The following is a 6000-nucleotide window of genomic DNA, read 5'->3' on the forward strand; positions in this document are numbered from 1 at the left end:
ATCTATGGAGGGGATTAAGATCAGACCTTTCGGGCCGAGACCTTCCATCACGATCCTTATGAAGGGCCTCGGCTCGAAACGTCGACTATTTATTCTTCTCCACAGATGCTGCCGAATTAATGGCGGGCGCTTTCTGACCGGACCAGTAACCGAAAGGAGACGGTAGGAGCTGCATGGATTAGCTCAGTCGCACCACACCCTATGACCGGTGAGGGGCAAGAGGGATGGACACCGTGTTTTGCCCATCCCAGACCAGGCTTTCGTGTCTCCGTCATCCAGTGTCTGATTGGGACCTCTTCATCCGCTCGTCCAGGCTGGTGACTCCCATCAGCTGGCCTCTGTACACAAGGAGCTCTCCAAAGTCTCAGATTACACCCTCCCTTCCCAACCCAACCTCTCTACCCCTCACTTTTGACAGGTCCCCCCCAACCCTTCCATCACCCTTTACAGAGATGAACTGCCCACCCGGACCTCTCCCCAAATCCCAACTTCTGTCCCTTCCTTTCCCCGGTCCCTGGGCGATCTCCTCACACAGCGAGAGAGGTTTCTGGCCAAAACGCAGGGCTCAGGCGAACCAGTCAGCATTCGTGGAGGCAAAAGCCGCAAGTCAAACTGCAGGAATTCCGGAGCACTCAAAGGGTCCACACCCTGCATAAGGTCTGGGGTACACCGGGAGGGGGCCAGCCGGAGCGGTGTCAGGTTTGTGGAAGTGTCTCAGGGCACATGGGTAAGGACAGGCGGCGAAGGATTGGATACAGTATATCGATTAGCGGCCAGGGCACGCGTACTATTACACTCCCGCACGCAGGAGCTGGAAAAATACGGACACTCCCGAGTTTGCGGGTTGTTTAAAATGCAGACAGCTGCGTTGTCTGGCTCTCTCACACATTCAGCGAGACAAGAGCCTGCAGGTGAAGCCGGGACAAACTCGGACTGCTACTTCTGGAGCCGCATCCCAGTGAGAATCTCGACTCAAGTTCGCTCTTGGGAGCCCCGGCTTCCCAGCCGCAAATAAACCCACAGCCTTTCCAGGCGGCTTTAAACGTTGCTGCGCCTTTCTCCGGAACCTGCTCTGAATTCTCACTGTTGGGGGTCTGGAGAGACCGAGCTGCCTACTAGAAGCCAGCAGAAAGGGAGACAGGTGGTGACCAACCGCTCCCAGTGTTGTCACTTTAACTGGGATAGAAGTCGCCGAGAGAAACACCAGCACTGGGAATAATAGTGTTTACTACAGCATTGTTACATCAAAGTGTAGCTTGCAGGTATCCCGCATTGCACTAAATGTTGCTCATGTAAAGTGCCCTCAAATACCAAACTGACATCTGCCAACAGTTCCTCTCCCGCGGCAGAAAATTGGCAGCAACGCTGACCGTTTTTGTTTAATTTTGTCCGCCCTACCTTCCCCACTCAGTGTGAAGTCGCCGTTAGCAGCTTTGCTCGGCCCCGCTCTCTGACACGCTTTCGCCTGGTCCTGTCCTGGATCCTCTCCCGTGAGTGCTAAACCCGGGCGAGTGGAGATCGCCCACAGCTGAGAGCATGCTCACGGAGTGACAGGTCCCTGCCGATTCCCTCCGGAAACCCTGTGCCGCACACAGACAATACAGTACCTCCTCCCTATCAGCCTCCTGTCCGTACCTTTCCGCTGGAATCTCTTTCAGGTGGATCCAAGGAAGTCCTTTTAACGTTTATTTTATTAAACCACAATGATTCTTAACAGTTAATCAGTTGGGATGTGAGTTTTAAAAATACAGGTTAATGGGATGTAGCTGGACACAGGAATCATTGTATGCATTTTGGAAGTTATTAATGCTAAAGTTTAATGTGCAATTACGTGAAATATCTATTTATTAATTTATTGAGATACAGCATGGAATAGGCCCTTCCTGACCTTCGGGCCATGTCACCCAGGATTCACCCGATTTAACCTAGCATTGTCTTTGGACTGTGGGAGGAAACCAGAGCACCCAGAGGAAACCCACACCTCCCAAACTCCGTACGGGCAGCAGTGAGAATCGAACCTGGGTCACTGGTACTGTAGTACAGTGCAAAACATTGTGCTAACCACTATGCTACTGTGCATGTAGGTAATGGTGATGTGTAAGTCAGAGGGAAATAGAATAATTGCTTTCCATGGCTACAGTTTTTAGTGATGCACTTAACTGGCCCTCATCTCATTTATCTTTGTTCTGTGTACGTAGGACATAAAGCACCCAGACAAACCACCCATTGTGGATGACCTGTGGAATATTTGATCAAGTAGCCTAAGACGAGGGTTCATATTGGGCTTGTAGTTCTATCCAAGGTGAAGCACTGATGTGCAGTTGATGCATGTCGAAGGATAGACTTTCAGACCTTGTGTGGAGCCTTTCTTAGATAATCAGAACAGCCATTGATCCAGTTGTTAATGAATCTTAACATGGAGAACACTAATCATATTTAATCTCCCAAAGAAGCATCTGAAAATGTCTCTCTGGCCCTTTCTCAAAGTTAGTATAAATATAACAAATACAGTACCATGCAGAAGTCTTAAGCACATACATATAGCTAGGATGCTTAAGACTTTTGCAATGTACTGTATATTGGTTAAAATAAGAGCATGGCTGAGAAATAAGAGTACTTAGCTTAGTATTGGCTCAGTGGTATTAACTGTTGTTTGATAAATAGAAAGATATATAGTATTGTGCTTAAGTCTTAGACACGCTGGCTGTATATATGTGCCTATGACATTTTGCACAGTACTGTATATAATATAAACATCTCCTCCTCCATTGATGCTGCCCTCACCCGCACCTCCTCCATCTCCCAAACATCCACACTCATCCCACCTTCCCGCTGCCTTAACAGAGATAGAGTTCCTCTTGTCCTTATCTACCACCCCATAAGCCTCTGCATCCAACACATCATCCTCCACAACTTCCGTCATCTCCGAAAAGATCCTGCCACCAAACATATCTTTACCTCCTCCCCCTTTGTTTTCTGCAGGGATTGCTTCTTCCATGATATACTTATCCATTCGTCCCTCCACACTAACTCCCCACCCACCCCCCCACCCCCCGGCACTTATCTGTGCAGGTGGCCAAGGTGTTACACCTGCCCATTCACCTGAATTCTGGGTCCCAAAGAGTCCTTCCAGGTGAGGCAACATTTCACCTGTGAATCTGCTGGGGTTGTGTATTCTATCCAGTGCTCCTGATGCAGCCTCCTCTACATTGGTGAGATCCGTCATAAACTGGGGGACCACTTCGTCAATCACCTCTGCTCCATCTGCCAAAAGTGGAACTTCCCGGTGGCCGAACATTTTAATTTCTGATCCTGTTCCGATATGTTAGTCCATGGCTTCCCCTTGGAAAACAATGAGGCCACCCTCAGGGTGCAACACCTTATATTCTGTCTCGGTAGCCTCCTACCTGATGGCATGAATATTGATTTCTCTTTCTGGTTCCCTCTCCCCTTCTTCTATTCCCCACTCTGGCCCCTTACGTCTTTTCATCTGCCTATCTTCTCCTGGGTTCCCTCCTCCTTCCCTTTCCCCTGTAGTCCGCTCTCCACTCCTGAAATTCCTTCCCCTCCACCCTTTTACCTTTCCCACCCGCCTGGCTTCACCTATCACTCTCCAGCTATCCTCCTTCCCCTCCCCCCACCTTTTTATTCTGGCATCTTCCTTCTTCCTTTCCAGTTCTGAAGAAGGATCTCAGCCCAAAATGTCGACTGTTTATTAATTTCCATAGATGCTGCCTGATCTGCTGAGTTCGTACAGCATTTTGTGTGTGTTGCTCTAAATATAACAAACTTCAGAACATCTTGACAGGCTACCTCTCTTGGCAGGATATCTTGTTAATTCCTGCAGTTCTAAGTACTTTGTTTCACAGGTGCAGGATCTCCTGTAGGGGGTCTGATGCTTAAACTGATTTTGCTTTGCTTTTACAGTGCTTTTTCATATCAGAAAATATGAACCAAGAGTTTAGTTATGTTCAATTTCTTAATGTGGATAACAAAGGACTGAGTAAAAAGTAGGAGAATGGAGGAAATGTTTGTGATTGGACTAATTACAAACAATGACGAATCTGCACACAGAGAGGAGCTCCGGTTGGTGCAGGAGCCACAACCTATCATTCAACATCAAGCCGACAAAATAAATGATAATTGACTTCAGGAAGGCAAAAGGTCCCAAACAAATCCCCCTATTCATTAATGGTGAGGTGGTGGATCCAAGGAGAGCACCAAGGAGCTCTCATAGTCCATCGACGCAACCTTAATAGTAGGGAAGACACAACAGCGACTATACTGTCTGAGGAGAGCTGATCTGCCTCAAACATTGCTGACCAACTTTTATCAATGTGCAATAGACATACAGAATGACAGTGTGGTAGTCTAGCTGCAGCAAGACACATTGCAAAGCACTCCAAGGGTGACTAGGACAGTTCCTCACATCATTGGGACTCAACTACCGGATCTGGAGACAATCTACAACTCTCGATGCTTATGTGTGCTTGTAACATAATTAAAAGACTCATCCCATCCGAGACACTGTCTGTCAAACTCCTACCATCTGGTCGGAGATACAGAGACATCTTAGCCAAGACGGTAAAACTGAACAAGTTTGTTTGCGAGAGTTGTTGTGCCAGCTTGCCATTGGCCTTTGAGCAAAGTCGCCTGTTGCATGTAAATATGTGAATTAAACTGTACCACATGCATTGTAAATATCTGTTTTGCATGTACTGGAGTAGCACAGCAACCTCCTTGTCTTGAGCAATGACAATGAAGTTCTATTCTATGTTCAGGAATGTTAAGAGCATATAAAAAGAGACACCAAGAATCTGAGAAAGTGAAGCATCAATGGAACTAACTATATTTAGGGGCAACGTTAAGACGAGAAACACTGACAAACACAGTGGTCAAAAAAGACAGCAACTAATTGGAGTTTTATACACATTTCAATATATACAGTACATGCAAGGTAAACAAATCACATTCATCTCACATCATGTTTTTAGGTTATTTAAGGGTTCAATTTACCAAATATCTGCAGAATTGACAAGTCTGATTGAAGAAGCAGCATATCAATATGTTCCTGTCTAAGATAGATCATTATAGTGGAGTTTCAGCCGGAAAACATTACTTCCTTCCTGCAACTCTAGGGTAGTGATTTCTAAAAGTCCTAATTATCTTCAATTATTATTACTTGACAGTGTATTAAATCTATATCTTCAATATTTTCAGACACCTATAAGGTATTTTATTTCATAGAACGTGAACATCACTGGTGAAGCCCATCATTAGTTGACTGTGTTGGGCACGTGGCCAAGTGGTTAAGGTGTTCGTCTAGTTACCTCAAGGTTGCTAGTTCGAGTCTCAGCTGTGGCAGCGTGTTTGTGCCCTTGAGCAAGGCACTTAATCACACATTGCTCTAGTCTGTGCGAGGAGTGGTGCCCCACACAGACTTCCAATCTGCACCTTGTAAGGCATGAAAATGCCCGACGCAGGCCTCTCGTGGTCTGAGTCGACGTTCCCCTGAGAAGGTAGTTCTGAAAACTGCTTTCTTGAACTACACAAACACCAGAAAATCTGCTGATACTGGAAATCCAAGCTATGGTCCTAATGAAGGGAATCAGCCCAAAAGGTTGACTGTTTACTCTTTTCCATAGATCCTGCCTGGCCTGCTGAGTTCCTCCAGCATTGTGTGTGTGTTTCTGGAACTACATGAGTTTTTGTGAAGAGACTCTCACACAGAGTTGTTGGTTAAGGTGCTGAGGTTTTGACTCAGTAGCAGTGGCAGACCAGCAGCGTCTGCCAGTCAAGGCAGTGCAAGAACTTCAAAGTAAATCTGAATTAGTAGTGATGTCATGGCCCTATAGGCCTTGTCCTCTTTGATGGTGGGGGTCGTGAGTTTGGGGTGCAGTTGAAAGAACTCCAGCAAGCTAATTTGGTACCGGTAAATAATACAGTCACAGTGCATTGTCAGTGGCAAAAACGAATGTTAAGAATCATGTAGCAAGTGGA

The 6000-nt window shown here is 46.4% G+C and overlaps 1 protein-coding gene across 1 annotated transcript in view; it reads right to left on the bottom strand.

Annotated features, from left to right (window-relative positions):
* Positions 1-1528, bottom strand: part of LOC134338410 (rabphilin-3A-like) — a 259305-nt gene extending 257777 nt beyond the window's left edge. Inside the window, exon 1 of the mRNA XM_063034213.1 lies at positions 1399-1528. The gene's annotated coding sequence lies outside the window, so the exon portion shown is untranslated. The remainder of the gene's footprint in view (positions 1-1398) is intronic.
* Between the last annotated feature and the right edge of the window lie 4472 nt (positions 1529-6000).

Source organism: Mobula hypostoma, chromosome 27 (assembly GCF_963921235.1).
Source record: "Mobula hypostoma chromosome 27, sMobHyp1.1, whole genome shotgun sequence".
NCBI lineage: Eukaryota > Metazoa > Chordata > Chondrichthyes > Myliobatiformes > Myliobatidae > Mobula > Mobula hypostoma.